Below are 24,174 nucleotides of genomic sequence, written 5' to 3' on the forward strand. Positions count from 1 at the left end.
CCAAAGAGACTTCATTACGGCGTGAAACGAAACTTGTAGAAGAAAGTTTGTAAAGTCCAGACTTGATGGGGGGGGGCATGGGGCAAGAACTGTGAAGCAATATCCGTCCCTTGTACCATCTCGCTTTCAGTTTCTGAAGCAATCACGGGCCAGCAGAACATAACTGCACTGCAATTAAGCTGTCTGTGATTTTTAATTAAAACTAAGAGGCGTGATCCGTCTAAAACTTTGTTTGCCTTTCAGGCAACACAAGTTATCATCTTCATAATGGATACGATTATAATGTATGAAAAATGATCACATTACTCTTCCCATTTTCAAATAAAGGGCAGGCAGAGAGAGACAAAATAAGTTATTTTTCCTTCCTTGCAGTTTGCCATCCAAACATTTATACAATTAAGACAATAATTGTGATGGAGACATGAATTATTCAAAGGTGTGAAGCAGTTTCAGCTGTACCCAGTAGGCACAATCAATACGCCGGCTGACGCTTTCACCATGGCAAAGTCCATTACAAGTTCTAATGCATCTGAGTAGCTTCTGAACCAAAAAGCAATTTAATGTTGATATCTCCGGGGACTGCACAAGAGAACTTGAGAGAGACAAATAAACAAAACCAGCACAGCAGCTAACACACACAACCCTGAGGGATACAAGCATTTACTGTACAAAACTGTTGACTGTGACTTTTTATTGACAACCTGAACATCAAAACTGTAGCTGTTTTGAGGTCTACTCACAGGATGAAAGAGTGGGTAAAGCAGACTTTACCCACTAAGACTAAAGATATACAGACCCAAAACCTCAGACACACCAAACTGGTTTTTCTACAGTCCCGGGTGAAAAAACATGGCATAACCTTTGTCCATAATGCCTCTTCTTAAAGTTGCCTCATCTTTCATATTCAGTGGGGGCTTTATTTAGACACTTTGGATGAGCAGTGCAGTGCTAATTTATGTGGAGAGGCCATTCTGGATAGCAGAAGGGAAAAACAACTGGAGGAGGGAACATAAGTAAGAGGACATTGTCTTGTATACTAAAAGTAAAACATGCTGCAGCATCAGTAACCATCACCTTGGTCAGGAAATCCGTCTACAATCAGTCTCTGTTGGTCTCTCCTATGTATTCAGTTTTATTCTTTTTTACTGTATTAACTACAGACAGATATTGTGGGGAAAAAAACAATATAACAATAACTCACAGAAAGCTAAAATGCTCCTCTGTACACTAACACAAGTCAATTTAAGCTTTGGCAGCTATGAATGTACTGCATTGATTTTTAAAATCTTTTGTATCCAGCACTCGCAAGATTGATACACATTTGTTAGGTATATAATATGTAACGATCAAAGGCTAAATGAAAGCTAAACAGCATATAGTACAGAGAGAGCAGTTTAATTTACTCAAATCCTTAGGCACTACTGTCGTAAGGCGAGGTGCTATATGGCGGTATGTGGACCCAAAAGCAGATGACGAGGAAGCGGTCTTAGGGTGAAGTAGCCGGATGACTACCGTTTTTATTGTGGGGTGGAATGCAGGCAACAACAGGCAGAGGTGAGCAGACAGGTAATGAGCAGACAAAATGCAGATGAGTCCCGGATAGCATGGGTGAAAGCAGTGGCGTGAGTCCAAGGAAGAAAAACAGTACACAAGGGAGTAGGCAAAATCCAAGAATCCAGAATCCGAAATCCGAAATCCAAACAAGGTCCACAGGAGAACAAAGAATCCAAGATAACACAATCACAGTCAAGGGCTTGGCAAGGACCAACACCATGAGTACAACAATGATCCGACACAGAACAAAGAAAAGACCAAGACTAAATACCCTAGGGGAGGTGAGATAACAAGACACAGGTGCCAACAATCAAGGGAGGACCAACAATCAAAACTGGAGGGAAAACACAGACAGGAAGTAAAAACACAGGACACACAAGGGAAGGAGACTACTACAAAATAAACCAGGAAGTGATACACCTAAACTACCACAACTACATTGCCATCACTCTTACAAGTCCAACAAAAATCCTGTCCTACCCACAAAATGAACCTTGCTGGGGTTTTTTTTTTTTAACTTGATGGCCAAAGTGTTGTCTTTTTTCCACTGGGTCTATTTGGTCAGCTTCACCTGCTGAAACCAACATCTTTGGGGAAACAAAAACCAACAGAAAAATCTGTAATCCTGTTCCTCGACGAGGAAAGTCTGATAGCTTCAGGGGTTTGGTGCTGATGGGTTGCTGCTGCTCCATTGAGTAAGAGAGTTGTAGCAGAGCAGATAGAAACTGACCGTGGAGGTAGACAGTCCACATTTCCACACAGGTATGCTGCTGCCTGAACAACAAATATGTTTTTATTTACTGCATGAAATATTGCAGACATTTATGGATATACGTTTCTATACAAGACCGCTCTTAGCTATTGTATTCTGTAGGTGATGACCTAAGTCGTTATCTAGAAAATTGCCCTGTGGTTTATGTTGACATTTACAGCCATTATGACTGATTTCTTACTACAGTCACAAATCAACAACACATCCAATACAGTTTGCATTGGCTTATGTCAGCAAAAGACGATTTGTTCGAAAACACCCGAGATCGATTTACTCTGCAAAGAGGAATAACAATATTTGAAATATTCTAGTGTAAGTTCTGCCCTGGAGTTGAAACAATCAAACAGATGTATTAGTCGGTCCTACTCTTCTGTTCCTGCTAGTTTGAATATGCTTCACTATTTCGTTTAAATTCTCCAGGACTCTTGTTCTTCCTGGGCCTTTGGGTTTCGTCTGCTGGAGACATTAGAAACATGTTAACAGAGAGATGAAATGTAATTCATCAGAGGTGACACCAAATCGCCGAATGACAAGGCATGGGCAGGATCTTAGACTTTATTGGCCAGGAGATGAATGGACCGGAGAAGTAATTCAAAGTGAAAAATCTGTCCCTTGAGAAATAGATCCCCTTATTCTAGGCACTGTGAAAAATTCCTATTAGAAAATAGAGCAGTTTTTCTTCACCACCCTAATTTATAGCTGGCAGTTAGGCAACACACTATACCTTAACTGTGCAATCCAATTGCTTGAAACCAGATTGATTTTGAAAGTAGAAAATAACAATGATAATTCCTTCACTGTCGAGGCAAGTGTTGGGTCTCCTGAACACATCTCTCAAGACATTTTAACCTAAATCTTTCATTAGATAACAGTGTGTTCAATTTACTTTCTTTGAAGTGTAAAAGTCATAGCTAAGTTATTTCTTTGGGACAAATTATATTAAAATACGCAATTTAAATAATTAAGGCCCAAGACAAATATACATAGGCTTAAACCCTGAGCAGGTGAAGAAGTAATCAAATAAGAAGCTATTTAGAAAAGTGCTCATTTAATCATGCACATTTGAAAGTACTGTAGATAATCAATTACAGAAAACACTTGATGATCTTTCAAGATGCTTTTAAGCCTAGAAACCCTTTGTGAATACCCAAATATTTCTTCTTTCTTTACTTTTCCTTAAGGTACTTTGTTACTTATTGAATATTTAAAGTTAATATATGTGTGCTTCAGGGAGCATTTTTTGATTTACCTGCCTATAATTTCTCTTTCTTGTTTACTTTTATCAGCAATTTTATAGAATCCCTACATCTTGATTTCTTGAAGTGATATTGGACACCTACCCAGTAATAGTAAATTGTACATTTATTTCCATATCGCAAACATTCATCACTGTGTTTTTACTTCAGAAACTACCTTAGAAAAGAGAAAAACAGCTAGGTAGAAAAATATGTTTCCATCATAGGCCATCTCTGCATGTCCATCATGTTCCATCATGTGCAATCATACTGTAATGCTGCTACAGTTACTTTTTATATTGTGTCTGACAGTCAATTATATTCTATGAAGAAGATTTATTTGTTTTGATATCAACATAATCACTTCCTGGTGAGGTTTCACTTTTTTATGTCATGAATGTCTCTTGGAGGACGATGGACTGGTGATGAATTAAGGAAAATATTGCCAAGTGAGAAGAACTGGATCTGTTATTGTGGTAGGTGAGTAATGAATTTTCCATTTTGCCCTGTTGCGCCTATAGCAGTCAGGAGGTTTTCATTCCTACACACTGGAAAGTGTAGGACTCATGGGTCCCAGTATAATGCAACGGACTGTATTCAGGAATGTTTTTGTCTGAGTAGTTTAAATAGGAAATACCCTTCTGTGTAAACTGACCAGCGTATTTGTCCCTGTCCAGATCCAGCATTTTTAACCAGTGTTAAGTACAGTATAATTAGTGTAAAAATGGTTCAGGTTACACCATGTATATACCTGTTACACATTTGGGCTAATATTACTATTCAAATTAGTTAAGGTCCTAGATTATGTTCTCAAACTCAAACTACGAAAGGAGAAGTTGATGCATTACACAGTACATGCCAAGAACTATTGTCTTAAGTATCTATAACACAATGGCCACATACTGTATATATAAAAGACACAATAAGATGCTGCATGTCACAATATAATTACAGCAGTTATGTTTATCTGTTTGAGCAGAATTGTGTGTGTGTGTGTGTTTGTTTTTTACTGCCACTTTCTTTCTTTCTGTAATTGATTGCTGCCAAATTGTCCTTATCACCTACACACCGAAAAATTCTATAACGTATTTCCTTTTTATCAGACTCAGACACTGTGAACTTCATTCAGATGGCTGTTTTACGTGACAATTATGTTTAAGTAAACTTGGTTTATTGTACAAAAAAAGTCATAAAACTTTCTTAAGCAATACTCAATACTACAATACTACAAAAAGATTCCACATGGCTGGTTTAATACATGCCAATACAATTCTCATATTTTTGAAAATACTGTTTGTAACAGACCATACAGAGCTGATATTCTTTATCAGCTATTACATAAGAAACAGTGTATGGTGTAATTTCTCTTACCATCATGGCATTATCTAAAACTACTGGTCATTTAGTGTCTCTTGGCGCTTCATTAGCAAGTTAGCTGCCTATTTTTTTGCAACAAAAAATCAGAGGAATGAATGATAGTCAGTTCTTATTACCCTGTGGCATTTGGGAAACAGGAGGACATAATCTTCATATGCTGTATCTCCTTGTAATCACCTTTTCCTCCAGATTAATGACAGGAAATGGGTCTTCAGGCAGGGATGAGTCACCTAGGCAGGCCAGCCAAATGGTAGAACATGAAAATGGCATTTTTAAAGACTGGAAATCATAGCTGCCATCTATGTGTTTCTATTTTCAAAGAGCCATTAAGCATTGAGGGCAGCGAGGGTTGGACTTTAATCACCCTGTGTCCTCCAGTATTCCAGTTAAATAGCAGGTATATGTTACCTGCTGTGGGGACACAGCGAAGCTTGTAATAGGTACACAAACCTCCTGCTGAAGTGACCTACTTGTCCTCTCGGGTGCCTCCATTTTCTCAATGGTTTTTCACTGTTTTAGTCATTATGCCAAAGCCAATAGTCTCTCCAGGCCACAATGAAGGTGAATAAAACCTTTCTATAACTGGAAAGAAAAGCAGTTTAGTGGAATTAGTTACCTAACTGATACGGTGTAGTCCCTCATTCGTCCAGGAGTGTTCTATTGTAGAAAAGGTTTCAGTCGTAGTCATCTGGACACTGTTTTCAGAATCAAGACGTTTCGGCTCCCATCCGGAAGTCATTCTCAATTGAGAAGCCGAAACGTCTTGATTCTGAAAACAGTGTCCAGATGACTACGACTGAAACCTTTTCTACGTTACCTAACTGATGTTTTTCCACTTAAGAGAAAAAAAACTAGATTTTGTAAAAGAAAAAAACAACAGCAAAAAACCCAACCCTTGTTCTAACCCAACTTTTCATATTACCCTTTATTGACAGGGCCAGTGACATGTTATGGCCTGTATGGTCTTGGAACAAGACCATACAAGACCTCTCCTCAGTTTGAATGTGACAGACAGACTCAGATGTAGAACACAATGTTCATTTTCAATTTTCCATTTGGTTTCAGACAATGCAATTGTCAAAATGTAAAGACCCTACTGGTTAACAAACTGAGAAAGAAGATCAAGATGAGCCTGCAGGGAGATGAGTGTGATAGGTATCTTTATGTTTTTGGTCCAATGAGATCAACCTGTTACAGATACAGTTTCTTTGCATGTTGTCAAGCAAAATGTATTAAAAACCAGCAGAGTGCTTTCTGCAACAACACTGTGTCACACGACAGCAATATGCCTGAGGTAAAGATTCTTCCTTTTCACCTGTCGCTTGGCAAAAGTCTCTCATGTATCTGTCTGAGTGAAATGAAATCTTCCCCGTCCATGTGAATTTCAGCTTATTTTTGAATTAATATCAGCCTGCCTTGTCTTTCCTTCAATAATTCATCAGAGAACCGTCATGGGTGACCATAATCACCACTGCCACAATGCACTGGTGTGCCCTGCAGATACGATTACAGACAACCAGTAGCGAGTGGTCTGGGAGACCGAAGGTCAAAATGACTGCCCTCCATTTTATTCTGGATTTCCGTACTTTCCTTTCACATTACAAGGTTGATTTACCTTGGTCTCCAAGGGACTTAAAACTATTATCCAGGGCTCTTTGTGTGATCTTAAAGAACAACTAAAAGCCCAAGATCGCAGAATGCTTATAGAGCCTGGTTAATACTTTTAACCACATGCCAGTTTCAGTTTGGAAGTTACTGGAGAAAACCATATGTCCATTTTTACTTTGTGAAACTCCTTAGCAAATCAAAGATATATAATAATATCATTTAAATAAAATATTGCTGAATTAGATCAAATGAAACTTGATTGAACCCCAGCACTTTAGGTACACTATGAAAGGTGATAGATCATTACCTTAGAAATTATAAGAATGGCGCATGTTTAGTTGGAAATTGTGTATTGTGAGATTTAATTTTTCCTATCTGTGCTTTGTCCTACAATATGTAGTCGTTACACTGTCTAGCATTTAAACATTAACATCTCAGTGTGGAAGATTTCTAAAAAAAAAAAAAAAAAAAATCAATTAATAGCTATATTTGTAAAGCACTTTTCAATACAGGTAACAAAGTGCTTTACAACAATCAATATAAAACACACAGAACAAATCAAAATAAAAATAGGCATCACACAATAAAAGCTTCTTTTAAAAAATAAAAATGTGTCTTAAGAAGTGAGATAAAACAGGGGACTGACTCCGCAAGCCTGATCTCCTCTGTCAGATTGTTCCAAAGTGTAGGGGCCCTGAAAGCGAAGGCCCTGTCTCTGGTTTTCAGCCTAGACCATGGAATGGCTAGCAACCCCCCTACCAGAGGATCTCAGTCTGTGTCCTGGCTCGTAAGGGGTTAAAAGGTCAGAAATGAAACCTTAAAAGTATTTAAAAGAATTTTAAAATCAATCCTGAAATAAACAGGCAGCCAGTGCAAGGATGCTAAAACAGGGCTGATTTGGTCACATTTTTTGGATTGAGTTAAAAGCTGAGCTGCAGCATTTGGATGGGAAAGTGAACAAAACAACCTAAAAGTCTGATGACTAAAATACTTTATCCGGTTAAAAATGACCAAGATCTAAAAGGAACATAAAAATCTGGGTAGAAACAAGATAAAAAGTCAATTTAAGACAGAGCCTCTGGCAGGTAGACATGGACGCCAATGCAAAAAATTTGAATATTGAGCACACAAGAGAATAGGCCAGAGTTAGAATTAAGAGACCAGTTTGTCTGCTTCCAGACCTCTAATTTGCTGCCCATATCTCCTTCTGTTCAGTGATTCAAAGGTCAAATATCCTGGACGGGTCCATTGATTGCAGGGCTAGTTGTGGATCCCCGCCTCATCCTGTCCACAGTGTCCTTGACACTGAACTCCTAGTTCTCCCGATCAAAACTCACATTTGTCCCAACTTAAAAAAAAAAAAAAATTAAAAAAGGTACAGCTATACTTAAAGAGGGAGTGAGACAGTAATCAAGTTCAGTTGTATATGCCCACAGTCGCTGAGAAGAGGTCTAAGATAAGAGAACTTTTTTTTATCTCATTGGAAATTGTTGTGCAGCAATTGCAGTACAAAAGTAGGAAAGACTGCAAATATAAGTTATCAATAAACAGATATACACAATGCCAATATAATATATTTGTTGTGTGGATGTCACGCAAGGGAGCAGGGAACACAAGGAATATGACCCAAATGCAGACTCAGAGTCAAAGCAGATGCAGTTCTTGAAATTTATTACAGGGACAGGCTTATACAGATAGGCAGGCAGGCAGAGGTCCAAATTGGGAAGGCAGTCCAAGACAAATCAGACAAAGAGCAGGCAATACATAAAATCCAAAAATCCGGGTGAGGTCCAAGCAAACGCAAAAATAAATCCAAGAGACTGAGGAGAAGCACAGGAAACAAAGCTAGAACACCTGACATTTAGACCACATATCACTGCTGATGCAAATGATAATGACAACGAACAGACACTGAACAAAGCAAAAAACCTGGACTACACTACACTTAGGTAGGGAAGACAATGAGACAGGTGCAATTAATCAAGGTGGTGCTAACAATCTAAACTGGAAGGACGCAAACAAAGACAGGAGGTAAAACCACAAGACACATGAGCAGAGGAGAACACTACAAAATAAAACAGGAAACAGGACAAAACCCCAAAACTATGACAATATTAATATAAACAAGGTTAACAGTAGGATCATACGATGCTCGCATCTCAAGTTGCTTCTTGGTAAGTTGCATATAGATATGAATGAGAAGTGGCATATAGCTATGTATGTACAATATCAACTCTGAAGTACAGGTAAATTGACATGGTTCATTCAAAATGTTCAATGATTATGTCCAAGATATTGCACGTAATGTTGCACATATTGCACATTAATTAGGCAACATAAGTGTATTATGGGTGTGCAGGGGCTTTAATTTTAGTTTTACCATTAAAGTAAAAAATACATTTTCAGAGGCATAATCAAAACTATCATCCCCTTCTTTTCCTTGGCTACTTTTGCAATACTAGGAACTTGTTTTGATTTGTATTGTCAAGGTATTGAGGTATATCTCCTTTTTATTCACTTAGATATTGAGGTGCTCTGCTGCTCTTCCTCCCTGGCTGATGGGCTGAGAGTTTTCTCTTAATGCTCTGATAGGGTGACACTCTGAATGCTAACACAGCTCTGTAATTATGAATGGTAAATTTTGGTGCCAGACTATCATGCTCTGGTGCTCACAGTGCCATGTTATGAGCACACCTATATACAGTATATGGCAGGTGCAATGTTTAGCAGTGTGTGGTTTTAAATGTTTCCATGCATGTACAGTAGGTGTGATCTCATATGAGCGCTCACACATATTCTATCACCTTCACCTGTAAATAAGAGCTCCTGCCATGTCACTATGTCGCTACAACTATAGTTATGGGCTTGTCACCCATTTATTTGTTTGATTTTTGACATAAAATAGGCATCAAAGTCATCAAACTCCTGTGTGGAGGTGGAGGAGTGCCAACTTTAACAAAGCCTCTCAGTCAGAGCCCTTTTGAATAGTCAATCAGTACCATACTGTGAGCGATATGTGTGTGTGTGTGTGTGTGTGTGTGTGTGTGTGACTAAAATAAAATGCTAGTAATGATTATTATTATTACAAGTTTATAATAATAATAATAATAATAATAATAATAATAATAGAAAATTACTGACTTAAAACTGAAAAAGTACTGATTCATTAGTGGTTGAAAGACGAAAATTATGTGAATCAGGATTCTTAGTTTTGGATCTAAAAAAAATCTACTTGTGCTTTTACTTTATTGTTTTTAATAAACTGGCAAAATAGCTGCCGTGGGACAGTGGAATTTGTTTGATCCTATACCAAAAGACCAAGATAATCTGATATAAATAAAACCCAGATAGATAGATAGATAGATAGATAGATAGATAGATAGATAGATAGATAGATAGATAGATAGATAGATAGATAGATAGATAGATAGATAGATAGATAGATAGTTTTCCCTTTTCAGATATTCAGTTATCTATCTAAAAAGGAGTTCATGCTGAGACAAGATGATGATGATCTTTTCACCCCACTAGTTATAATGAGTTTGTGCCAAGTGAGCTCAGACACATTCTGAAAGTGATACATATCTCTGTACACACAAATAACTGCATTTAAATAAAGTTTGCTGGTGTTGTGACATTTCTGGTGACATGACCCTCCATCACAGCAAAAGGACACTAGCAAAGAGAAGGAATAGCCTCTTTTCCACGGAGCTTCATACACACATGTCCACATATACAGGCATGCGTCCCCACGCTTTGCTGCGGGATGTAGATCATTAATCCTGTTTCTCTGACATCTTGAGTGTCAGGGTGGTGAGTCACTTGGCAGCTATAGTGACTTACTCAGGAACAGTGCAGGCAAAGGCAGGTTTTGACTTGTGCCAAATAACTTGACGTGCTGTTGTAACGCTGGTGATTCTGTGAATAAAGAGGATTGTTACTGCAGGAGTGCACTGGCTTGCAAATGAGGAACTGCCCTTTATTTAATTTGGCTCGCTCCTCACTATATAAAAAGAATGGTTGCAATGTCCGGTCAATTTGACAGAAATGCTACCAGATCACCTTAAGGCAGATCAGTAAGTATGGTGGTAAATTCCCAGTCATATCAGGGTTATGTATGTAATTTAATGTAATGCAACATGTTTTATGTGCTGTATCAGACATTGCACAAATTCAAAGAGTTGTGAGTTCGCTTGTCAAACAATGAAGGGGAAACCAATCACGGTGAGAATAAGTGGAGTTCATAAACTTTCACAATTTTTCTGATTCTTTGGAAAAGAGACACCAATGAACACAAACACAGATACACACATTAAAGCACTTTAAACACAGTAGGATAGGCACTCTCAATACTTCACTACCAACAAATCACATAAAAGATGATTGTCTTCTGCAAAAGCACAAGCGTGTTTGATTTTGCTCCTTTGTTTTTCTCTCCCCTCCTCCCACGTTCACTTGACGCCATTATTAATGGCATTGTGTCAAACTGTGGCACTGACATATATGCTGTACATAAACATGTTTGTGCTGAATGGTCAATGGTCAATGGAGGGCAGTGGTACAAACACGCGACAATGAAAGAAAATGTCATCTGCCATGTGACGCTCACATCACATCACGCTGCTCACAGCATGACTGAGTTGTCAGCCAATTAGCTCAAGCAACCCAACTCCGAACCCTCTGGGTTCGGTGATATCAAATGCCTGTTGCCATAGAAACAATATTGAAAGAAAAAAACTGGTCAACTGTTGATAATGCCTTATGGTTAGAAGGTTAGTTTTAACAAGTTAGTTTGCAGGTCTAGAAGCAGCCTGACAGTATGATTACCTTGAATAAGTAAACAGCAAGTTTTGTGTACATTGTTGCAGCACATTAACTACTAATTAATGGACATTTGTAATGTTTAGCAAAAAATTAACACATGGTTTTCTTACAGGTTGAGCATTTGTGATGGGGTTATATTGTGATGGAAAGTACATTCAACATTTGGGAGTTAACTGCAAAACAGCATTGCATTCATTCATGAGCTAAGACGAAATGTCCTGAACTATTCCACAAACATTATGGCTTCAATCAATCTGAAATTTTAATTTAAACTCCCGAAAGAATAAATACAACATGAAGAAATAAATACAAAAACCTAAAATAAATAAAGGCTGCTCTTTAAACCATTCAAACAGGTGAATGTCCTTGCCTGAACAGATGCACCTTGTACAGCGAATGAAGGTTGCAGACTTTTATGCCAAAAAGTGTGTTGTAGTTGTAGTTGTTGAAAAGGCTCAAGGAAAAAAAAAAAACAAAGCAGGCAAAGAAGTGCAATGGTGTAATCATGTTTTTTTTTTCTTTTAGATTGTGGTATTTTTCTTGTTTTCTTCCTTCAGACTTTTTTTGAATTAATGTTAATTAACATGCTTTAATGATCACTAAATCCACTTACCTTTGTCAGTCGCAAACCACTGGAGATTTAAATTAGTTTGCTATTGACTAAAACATTCACATGGTCTCTTTAGTGCATGTTAAAATTAATATTTGTGGGATTTAGTTAAGCATAATGTAGAATTGTAGAAACAGTGAAATATTGAAACTGCAGTGCCATGGATTCAAGCCCTTTAGCTGATTTCCAGCTTTTAAAGTGTTGTGTCACATGTGAAAATGTCATTTGTAAATAGTACAATTACTTATGAAAGCCTAATATTTATTTCATAATTGATTTTTGGATCACCACCAACCACCAGTAAGTTACTGGCTTTTACAAAAAGGTTCATTCCATATTAAAACCTCAACATCATAAATGTTCAAATGAATATACCATTTTACAGTATGCACTCATTTGTTTCAAGAGGAAATAATCATGTCAGCTTTTCCCATAAAACAGGCTGCATATTCTGCTCCTGAATTCCAGCACTATACCATCATTTAATCAGCCGATCCATCTGCACTGCCATTAATTACATTCCTAATGAAAAAGGAGAGAAAATAGGCCTCCAACGTCTCCCCAACTCCTCTTTCCTGAATTACCATATTCTGATGTAGCACCATTAGTAGTATGAATTCTAGTGAAATCTAAGGGCAGTAGCGATGGATTTAGATGTTTTATGTTATGTTTTGGTGCAGTTTAGCATAACGTAGCGTTCCATCCATGAAGGTAAATGCCTATTTGGTAAAATCCCCAGGGCAGAACAAACTTTTGTGTCCATCTGTCTGGAAATAATCTCGTACTAATTTTCAAATCTGTTATGTGAACCATTGAAGATGAAAGCAGAAAGAAACACAAGAAAGTTATCATTTAAAGTTAACACTCGCTGACACAGTGCAACACATTTTAAACTGGTTCAGCATAAAACCTTAAGTTTCCCCTCTGCCTTAAACCTGTGACTCAGCTGAACTTAAGTTGAATAATTATTTAAAAATAACAAGGTCAATAAACATAAGGTATTAACTTGAAGCAGCTGTTTAGTCACACTGACCGACGTTACAGTCAGATTTGTTTTCTCAGTTTGAAGAGTCAGTTTTGTCATTTGACAAATTCATTATGGGTCTGAAAATAAAAACAGATTATGTTTTACAGTGTACTTTTACAGTAACATAATCCATTCAACCCTCCATTTTCACAGGCACAGACAAACAATGGGCACACTGGCATTAAATGTACTGTGCATGCTTCCATTCATTTTGGATACCCCATTACCTTTCCTCCAGTGCTATACCTCAGGACAAAATTTTACTTTTCCATTCAGCAAATCTCCATGGTAATCTTAAATCCACAGCATTTTGTGGACATAATAAAGCCGCTACCAAGAAGAAAGTTATTATGTTTTGGTGATGTTTTGCCTTAAAAAATATTCAACTTTCCTGCACAGTGTAGACTGTGGAAATGAGGGCTAACAAGAGGTGATTATGAGGACTCAATGGAGGTCTGCACTGGCTGAGCATTACTTATTTATTTATTTATTTTGAGCTTTTTACTTTTATTAGATTAGCTGAAGAGAGACAGGAAAGGGGGGAGAGAGAGGGGATGACATGTGGGCTGGAACCGAACCCAGGCCACTGCAGTAAGGACTCAGCCTTAGTACATGGTGTGTGTGCTCTGCCAGGTGAGCTACAGGGGCGCCCCATTACTTATTTATTTATTTTTGCTTGTTTAGTTTTTGATCTCTGTTTGGTTCAGGCCAGTGTACACACAACTTACATTAATGTTGGACAGAAAAGGCCCTACAAAGGAAACACAATCTCGTCATGGAGGATAAAAGATGGCAGATATGTCTTGTATTTTGGGAAGAAGAGAAAGGTCAAAAAGAAACTGTCTGTGTTTGTACACATGCAGTTGATCTGGCTAAAGTCAGAGTTTTTTTTGTTGTTGTTGTTGAAATAAGCATTTAACAAACATGTTTTTGAGGAGCAATGGAAAGACACATTTAAAGTGTTTGATGATATGCCTGCAGGTGCTATTTGTGTGCATAGAGATGTGTTTACAGGTGTGATTTTAGAATTTTTTTTAAAGATAAAAAATAAATGCCACTTCTAACAGTCATATATAATGCCCCAAGCCTGTTCTAAACTCTTTTATAATGTCAAATTCTAGTGAACCCATCCAATCAGCGGAGAGAAGTTAGAGGCTTAAGGTATAACTTTCTCCTGTCAATCACAATTGACAATTACATAGGAAGCTGCAGCTGTTGGGAGAGCGGAGGCATGTCAGTCCATGTGTCAGTTTGACTTCTGCAGATCTGATGTCCTTCCTCCTAAATTTACCTATAGTTGGTAGGAGGTGGGAAACAGGCATGTATTTTAGGAATTGGCTCGGAGATTATTGACTCAACCATTGATTTTTACCCAGAGGTTGGAAGAGGAGTAGGAAATAAATAATTATTTTTGTCCAGACACCTAAGGCTTTATTCTCATGAGCTAGTGGTTTTCTTCTCACTCCTTATATGTGTATGTCATGGCACATATAAGGTCTGCGTGAGATGACAATCATTAATGCCGCACCCACATGTGTGTATAGAATGACAATGTCATGTCATTTCTAACAAGGGACCTATTTCAAAGTCAAATAAGTCAACGTACTTTAAAATCTCTTCAACAATTGGTGAGATTTTGAATAACTGCTCCCTCGTGTCATGTGCAACACACCTTTGATGTTCTGAGCAGGCAGGTGGAACAAGCACAAATTCCTGTTATTCTTGACTTCAAAACTGCTCAGCACTATTTTAATGCTACTAACACATTCTCTGCTGCACTTCTTCTCTCATTAAGGCTCGGTCAAGTTCACAGCAGGTCAACCAAAACACTCAACGGGCAAAAACAAAATGGTGCCAGAGGAAAATACCAGTGCAGAAACCCTGACCTTCGGCCATCACAAGTGTAGAGCCCCTAATGTTTGGTACTGTAGCACATTGGAAGAATATCGAGCTAACTTTTTAGATAGCTCTAAATCTAAAATGCCATTTGGTGTGAGATCGCTTGTTAGTGATGCTCAGTGATCCTTTTAGCTCATGTGTTTGTAAGGCCTTTACATGTTTCTGTAAGTTGCCTTGCAAGTTGTCCCTTCGAAAAAACAAAAGACTGAAGAAAAGGCAAAGAGAATAAAAGATGCCTACCACAAGTTATAAGAAAAAGTTGTTGATGGCAGTGTATGTAACTATTTCAAGAATGACAGCATGCATTTTCACTTTTATTTTGATTTGGTAAATGAAAGGGGAAGAAAATAGTGCAGAGGGTGGACAAAATGAACAAACGCACAGTATCACGTACTTAATAAGAGGGTTAGCCTTGTAACCTCACAGCAAGAAAGCCCAAGTTTTTATTCCTGGCCCTGAATGTTTCTGTCCCAAGATAAAATGTTCTTCCTGTTGCTCCTGTTTCCTTCCACTTTGTGGAGGTAAATGATGGACTTGTCTCTTCAGTATCTGTAAGTATGAAGGTATCTATAGACCGGCAACCTTTTCAGTGTGTTTCACAGCCTGCTGCCCAGTGTGTTCTTGGATACAGTACCAGTCCAGTACACCACAGACAAGGAATAAATAGGTAGAAAGAAGAATGACATAAGAAAGAGGGAGTAGGTGTTACAGCTGGTATGCAGGACAACAGGGGAAAGACCCAAACGCAGACGAACTAGGCAGAGCAGATGCAGTTCAATAATATTTAATGGTAGTCAAACTGAAAACTTACAGTGATGAGGCAGGCAGAGAACAAAGGTAGTCCGTGAGTGGCAAACAAATCCGAAAGAGAAACAAAACAATTAAGGGCGGCTAAGGAGTCCAGGTAAAAGTCCAAACAAAGAATAATCCACCAAGAATTCAAGGAGCTGGGTAATCAGGAACATGGGAAGAAACACTGAAAAAAATGCAGGACTGGGGAACAAACTTCATTCTTCATGGCACAATGACGAGCTAACACTGAACAAAGGAAACACACAGAGTTAAATACACTGTGAGAGTGAATCACCAAAACAATGACTCTAAAGACACTAAAAAAGCTGCGTGGAGCTGAAGGGGACTGAAGAGCTACATGGTTATTCTCTGTGGGTTTATCAGTATGGGCGACCCCCTTTAGAGGGGCTTTAAGTAAGTGATAAACTTTTATATAGAAACTCTCCTAGAATCACAAAAAAGCCAGTCCAGTCAATTTAGTACACTGAGGAATATTAAAATAGACCAGTCATGTGTGGATGGTGGATTCACCATCTAATTCAGCCTGGATTTATATTTCAAAAAGTGAGTTCTGCAATTCTGAAATCAAAATTCTGTTAAGACATTTTATATGTCTTATGAATGATGACAGCAACAATAATTAACAACAAAAAATAAATCTGAGTGTGGTGCATGAAACACAGTATTTATTTGTCTCCTTTGTTTTCTCTTTGTGTTCATTCATCTGTCACCAGACCTGTGAGTGTGGCTTCATTGACAGATTTGGGTGAATGTTCTGCACCTTTGCTGATCTATTTCATCATTAAAGAGATATTGTTCTTTTATGCCATTCATGTGTGCTGTCCACATTTTACCAATGAAATATGAAAGACATATTTTGTCAGTTACTGCATGAGATTTGTTTTTCAGTTTTAATTTGTTTACCATCTTTTCTTTCACATGCACCTATGCCATAAATAGTGATTTGGAGTGATGTAATATCAATTATATGTGTAAAACATACATAAACAATTTTACCGTAAAAGGGTTTGTAATACACATGATCTAATGTCAAACATGTTTATCTTGTATTTACATTAAGTAGTGACATATTACTCCAGTGAATAATATTTGATGATACTTTAATGAGTGACATGAGTGTAGAAAAGTACATTCTGGCCTATGGTTTCTTGACAGGATGCCAGAATGCTCTGATTCATGAAGAGATCAATCTAAATTGAAAAGATGGTAAAATATTTTGAAGAATGTTACCCTGTTCAGACATTGTGATTACACTGTTATGTAAGTGTTATATAAAAGATCCATAAGATCAAAAATATTTGTATTTGTTTGTTTGTTTTGAGTTAAGCATGAATGAGTGTGATATCTTTGCGGTAGTGCAGTTGGGAAATGGTTATGGTCTGTTATCTCACAATTTCTTTCGTTCTTGACCTTGTGTACCCTCCTTCTGGGCCTGAAGAGCCAAGAGCTCATACTAAATAGGGACGAGAGAGACAGAGATAAGAGGTTAATTAATTACCTTTCCCCTATGCCTGAGTAATGTATCTAGTCCTATAAAATAAAACAAATAGAGACAATGTGATATGAAAGAATATGAAAATTGATCTTGCACAATGAAACACAAAAGAGGTCTGGACTGGAGCAACTGTGGTGGATGTGTCATTCGGCTATGTGCTGCTGAAGGACTCCACCTGCTGCTGATGGGAAGCCCCTGGTCAGCTTTTCTCCCACCTGCAGCACCTGCCTGGTGACAGTGGATAGGTTTTCAGGACCCACTCCAACCCAAGAAGGTCCAGGGATGTCATCCAGTGGTAGGTGAGGACGACACACACGGGCATCACACAGATGTCAACATTAAAACTTGGAGACTGAGCAAGCAAAGGTGCCCTTAACAACCAACCATTCCCTGGAAGTCTGTAATTCAAAAGCAAAGTAGTCTTGTTAACTGGCATCAAAAGTAGGGTCTCATCAGGACAGAGGCTGATGAAGATATCAGGAAGGTTTCCCCGGTCTTCAGCAAGAAAATGGAGGTGGGTTCCCAGGGAGCTGTCCCATCCTCTGTCCCAAGGTTGATTCACAAAGTGTGACAGAATGTACTGCACCAACATCAGTGACACTGAAGCAGCACTTCACATCTACAATAACCAGGGGCATGATGGAAAAGTTACCGTTGTAGTCGTACTGTAACTGTGATCATGGTGGGGCCCGGAAGACGATGTGGTTTCCATCAATCAAGCTGACACAACAGGGAAAATTCAATCAATCCAGGAACATATCATTGATGGCCCTCCAGTCTTCCTCCGTGAAAACAGAAATGTAATCCTTACCCAGAAAATCTCAAATAGCCTGTACCACAGAGGGGACAGTGGCTGCTGCAATGGAGTGCCCCACTCTAAAACAAGTAATAGTATATACATATGAAGTACATACATATCTTGCTGTACGAGGTACAATAATAATCCACATTTGCGTTTTGAAAGTATAAGCTATTGTTTCAAAAGTGAAAACTAAGATGTAAATGTCTGTAATAACTTCTGCTTACTAATGTTTGAAATGTTATGTTATAATGTTTGCAACCAACAGTTTTCCAGATTATGTCAGCCAACACATAGGTTCACCTTCACAGATGCATTTCTGCAGTCTCATGTGCCCTTGTCTAAGATGTTACCAAAGCAGAATAATCTTACAGCATTTGCCTTAAGGTATGCTAACTGCCAAAATCTTACAGCATTTTCAGGACATGGCAGACATTTATCTTAAATCTTCGAAAGGGAGTATGCCATTAAGAAATTAGCATGTTACAATATTTATTTATTTCTTTTACTGCAGCTGGCTCTCGGCATATCATGCAATCATGCAATCAGCCACATTATATCAACATCTGCAATCAGCTGCACAGCTGGATCTTCATGACCTTCTACACATTTTTTCGAGACAAAAGTGCTGCACTTTCACAGTTAGGGTTGATTGTGGCTCCCAGTGCATCCAAGCTTGATTTGGTTTGATTGCACTCATTATTGGGTTATGTCCATTTACAATTTAGCCATGCAGCTAAACTGTGGAGTGACCTACAATTAGTGTAACAATTAAAGAAAAGAACATTAATCAAGCATCAGTGTGGCAGGATTTTTTTTTAGGTTGCCAGAACCACAGCATTAGTCTGGAAAAGCAAATGGATCATTCTTATCATTGCTTACACTAAGGATATTTTTAAGGATATCGCTGTTCTGTATTGATCACCCATGTAGTGCAGTGTTCATGCATGTTTACTTTCGATACTTGACATCAAGCTCCAGCTTGCCATTGCATGTTTGATACAAGTATTAGGTTACAAATCCATGTATCACTCTGCCCATCACAGCAAAGATTATAAACACTATGCTCGGGGAAAGGTTGTACGCTTGCAGCGTACTGTCCAGTCCTATTATTTTCTATGTAAACCTCCATACCAGCAGCTGCGAGGCTCGAGACAGAACACAACTCTGTACTATTTTCCAGCATCAACGCTCTTGACGCTCCTGAAAAGCAGCATTTTCTTCACACTCACTCCCTTGATTGTCATATCCAGGCTAATGTACCTTCTCTTGTGAGAGCAAGTTTTCTTCAGTGCTGTTGTAGCTGACACCTTGTCGCCATAGTGAACGAGGAGAAACACAGCCCATGTATCATGTTTCTACTCTTTGGAAAGAACGACAAAAGAAACCATTTATGCAAAAATGCAATGGAGCCTATGTGAACCACAGTCTAAGGTAAGTAGGTTGGGACATCAGCTCTCTATTGCTTTTATAGTATGATTCATTGACACTGTTTCTCATTTTTTTGGTCACATGTTTAGGAAGCACATACGAGTCCAAAAATGTTAATCATTCAGCTGCACCTGGTAGAACATCTGTCCTTTTCCTCGGTTAAACACCTGCCACCGCAACCCCCCACTGCCCACCTCCACTCTTTGTCATTCAGTCTTGTTCATCACAGAAACAAACATTCTGCAGTTAAAAATCTGCAGTTTTGTCCAACTGCAATAAAGCACACTGTAAAGAAGATATAGGAATACAAACACAATTTCACCATACAAAATCTTACAAGGGGTACAAACAACTGGCTTCATTTTTCTGAGGATTGTGCTCAATATGACTCTGAAATTGGTTATTGACCATGACCATTTACCACCACGATGCAGACCGAATAAACAATCACAGGATGCCATGAAACACATCCTTAAATCAAACCAGAATTACAAAAGTGTACCCCTGAGGACCTAGAGAAATTTCCACCATACTGGCCAATCAAGTTTTTAAACATTTTTATATTTGTCCTCTTGAAAATTGCTTCACTTCATTTTAATAATCACATCATGACTTTCAAATTCTTATTAAAAGAATAGCAATATGATCAACCCATCAAAGTAAACAGAAAAACAAGTGAAAAGGAGCACAGAACTACACTTACAAGCTGTGGGACGTTGTGGGTGACTGATGCAATATTATTTTACTAAATAATTGATTCTCTACATGTAAATATAACAGGCCAAGAGTAAGAGGTAGAATTACACAACTGCATCTGTACACTGAAACAAATCTGCAGATAAAAGACAATTATGTGTCTTTTCTGGTTTTCAAGAGGTGAACAGGCATTCACATGGCTCAGGCTGTATTTGATGTGGCCTTTTCATTCTGGGCCACATCATGGTAAAAAGGGTCATTCTCAATTGATTTGGATCATGCAGGGAGTATCAGCTACATGCTTACATCCATGTTGTGCATACTCATATCTTTTACCTACTAAATAGAAATATTATCATTGCACATGCGTAATTGAAAATAGATAAGCAGTGGTACTGGAGCAGGGCCACATCTTAAACACTACCCTAGTTAACTCCTCACATTAAGAGGAGTCTTATTGATTTTAAGTATTCTGACTCGTTTAATGAAGGCACCCAAATGTAAGGGCGATGTAAGGACAGCTTCCCTCTTCTTCATGTATGATTTAACACACAAATGTGCTGGTCCATATACTGTAATTTATGGTCCAAAATGAACTGCAGACCCTAAAGATCAGCTATGATTGGTCTAGAAAGCCTTTGTGATCTTTAAACCCTTTTTATGAAATGACCTACATGAAGACATGGAACCTCTGGAACTAGTTCCTCTCTCTCTGTGACTTTAAAGCCTTAGTTAAGGTACTGGAAGATGAAACTACTGGGAATTGCTATTACTCTGAATAAGTTGGTTCTTACTTTTTGTGCTCAGCTGTGGCTACTAAACACACACCCACAATTTCTCCTTGTGTGTGTCTCTCTGTGGTCTCCCTCAGCAGCTGGATTATAGGACAGTGGAAAAACTTTTCATAAATGTGACACCTCCAGGGTTTAGGGAGGCATTTTCATCATTTATTTTGGTTTTTTTGGGTTTTAGTTCTCCATAGTCTGATTTTTGGATATAGTGCGAGACAGCAATGGGTAGTTCTAAAATAGCTTTTAGTACTACTATTGCTATTGGTACTACTGCTACCTTTATTGCTGCTAGTATAACTGCTAATACGGTTGTTGCTACTGCAATTATTGTACAGCAAACTTTTGGTACAACCTAGAAAACAATGATATATTCAGCATTCAGCTGTTCAGTAGTCTGACAAACATTATAAGCACAAGACAATTTCTGGAGGTTTCAACTACAACTTCTTGCTTGAGTTAGTGGATGGAGAGGGTGGAAGGTCAGGAGAGCTGGCTGAAAGTATTACCTGTATCTTGGGAATTTTTTTTCAAACTATTATTTCCAAGGACAATAATCAACCCTGAACTCAACTAATCAGCATATTATTCTCTCCAAGTAGTAAGAAAAGCCAGGCATCACATGTTATTTAATTTATTCTATTTTAATGAAAATGTATTTTCTGTCACGTAACATTTGCTGTATTTGTATGGTGTTGTTATTGCCCTGTTTTATACAGTCTATGTTATGGCCATGTCCTCCCCAGTTTTCACTGAGTTTGTTGAAATTGGTGAAACAGCGACCCTCTGGGTTACAATGAAATGTTAGTCGGCTTCTTTGGCGAATGACGTTATTACGCAGCTGGTATTGTTGAAAGGGATGCCAGGTGAAGTTGGCATCCCTTGATTGGAAACATCATGCAACTGCGATAGGCTACTGTAAATGGTGAGGGGACTCTAGGAAAAGAAATTGTGAATGGAAAGACTGTAGTGTGGCTTCACACCACCGAAACCACCTTATGAAACCAACTAAGCTCGCAATGTCATTCAAAAGAAAAAGCATAGATGGTGGATTCCTGGAAATCTGGCAAAAAACACCTGCACAAAATAATTGACTGAAGAAAGAAAGTGAATGGAGGCCAATTTACTCCGAAACTTGACTTAAGCCCGGGTAGAAAAAGAAGACGGAGTCAGAAGTATACAGGAGAGAGTTAACTTCAAGTCCAGCGGGAAATTATGTGACGTGGGTTTTCAATGCTTCGCTACCATAAAGTGGGCTTCAAATACCGGTAGGGGAGTCAATACACTCCATCTTATCTCCGCTGTCTGTGTGGCTTTCCTGATGGCAAAGTGGCCCACCGTGGCTATATGCTGAGTTACTGTATAATTCTTACTGTGATTATATTGCTAGTTGCCCACAACTCTTTGTTGTATTGTAGCTAGGGCTACTGAAGTTTGCCATTGCATGCTGTGCACTCACAGATGATCGGCACCATGGACAGAGCCTGCTGGGCCTTTGAAAAAACATTTAATTCCCCAATTTCAATAGAGGTTTAATAGTTGTCACTTGTTTGGCAATGAGTAATATGAGAGTTTGTAGGCTGCACAGAAGTCTTGTGGTTGCTTGTTGGAAGTTTTGTATCCATTTGTTGGCTTTTATGTGGGCTGCATATTGAATGATTAGCTTTAACAAATAACTTGATAAGGGACTCTGTATGTAGGAGGTGTAGATAGGAGAAGTCACGTATTTGATACATGCATCTGTTTTGATATTAATGTAAACCTTTAAACTTATCTGTCGATGTCACTTGTGTGGTTCATTATATTTTGCTCCTCATCTGACCTTTGTGTCTGAATAGGTAAAACTCTTCAAATAAAGTGTTACCCAGGTTTCACATATTTTAAAAACCGTAAAAAATACTGCAAGACAAATAGCGGTTTTCCAGGTTTTAAGTACAGATATTAAGTATGTGCTGTACATTTTGTCTCCAGGTAACAGTGACATACATGAATCAGTATCTTTATTAAACATTTTCCACATGAGGGGAATCAGTGTGCAATCCCCTAAACACTTGCTACCAACAAGTCAACATTGAAAATAAAATGAATGTATTCGTGTTAATTCAGCTGCAGAACATTCACACTTGACATGCTCCACTGAAGTGGTTAGAGTTTAATATGTGCACACATACACACGAGTTCAGTGTACACTGGGGAAGTGTCACATTGTTGCTCTTTCTGTTGCCTTGCCCATCAAGGGATGTGAGGAAAGAAGTGAGAGATGACCCCTGAGGTTATTGTGGCTGTGTGATGTGATTGTATGTGGTAGTGTGGCTTGATTGCCTTGAAACAAGTTGCAATTCAGCATCTGACAACTCCATTCCAGTTCAGAACTTTCAGAAGAACCACACTGTGTGTTTGTGTGTTCTACCTCTGAGGGATACAAATAATTAAGGAAGTAGTCAATTTAACTAATTAAAATGGGACCCCATCAATTGTCAACACTGCACTTGCTGGTTGCATGACGACCTTTTACAAGGTATGCAAGACATCTAGACTTCACATTATCCTCTCCATGGTTGTTTTTATCTTCTTTAGTGAATAGCTTTTTTTAATTACATGGTATACTATAATGAAATACTGTATTCTTCATACTATTTGGAAAATGTGACATACCTGTGATATGTTGCCACTGTCCTGTGGATATCCTTGTGGTGGATGGAGCGTAGATGGCATTTCATGAAAAGTGCCTGCCATGCGCATGCAAACAGTGGAAAAACAAAGAGGCTTGGGTTAGAAAATTCAGCTCTCTCAAGTCTGACATTACTTGTGACCTTTAAGTCTCGGCTCATCTTGTCTTCCTTTTTCAGCCTGACTGATTTGTCAGGTACAGCAACATGGTTTCAACATGCCTGCACATCATCTCATCACATAGCAAACCATTCAATGTGACTTCAGTTCGATTTACGTGTTAATGGTTTATGTTTGTTAATGTTTTGCTTTGAACGTTAAAAAATGCAACTTTTTTGAAAAGCATCCTGCTCCTGTAATGACCCTAAGCAGGCTGGAATCTCATAAAAGCTTTCAATAGGCCAAATGAATAAGAAAATTACTTTACTAAGAAGAAGAGGCAAAAGTGCAATTGTCTGAGATTCAGAGGAGTAGAGTGAGTTATCCCAAGAGGGTTTCTCAGAATCATCAAAGCTCTTTCCATAGTTACCTGCACTTTAATTGGGCAACGCTTTACTAAAATAAGGCACGATGTAC

Source organism: Siniperca chuatsi, linkage group LG5 (genome assembly GCF_020085105.1).
Source record: "Siniperca chuatsi isolate FFG_IHB_CAS linkage group LG5, ASM2008510v1, whole genome shotgun sequence".
Taxonomy (NCBI): domain Eukaryota; kingdom Metazoa; phylum Chordata; class Actinopteri; order Centrarchiformes; family Sinipercidae; genus Siniperca; species Siniperca chuatsi.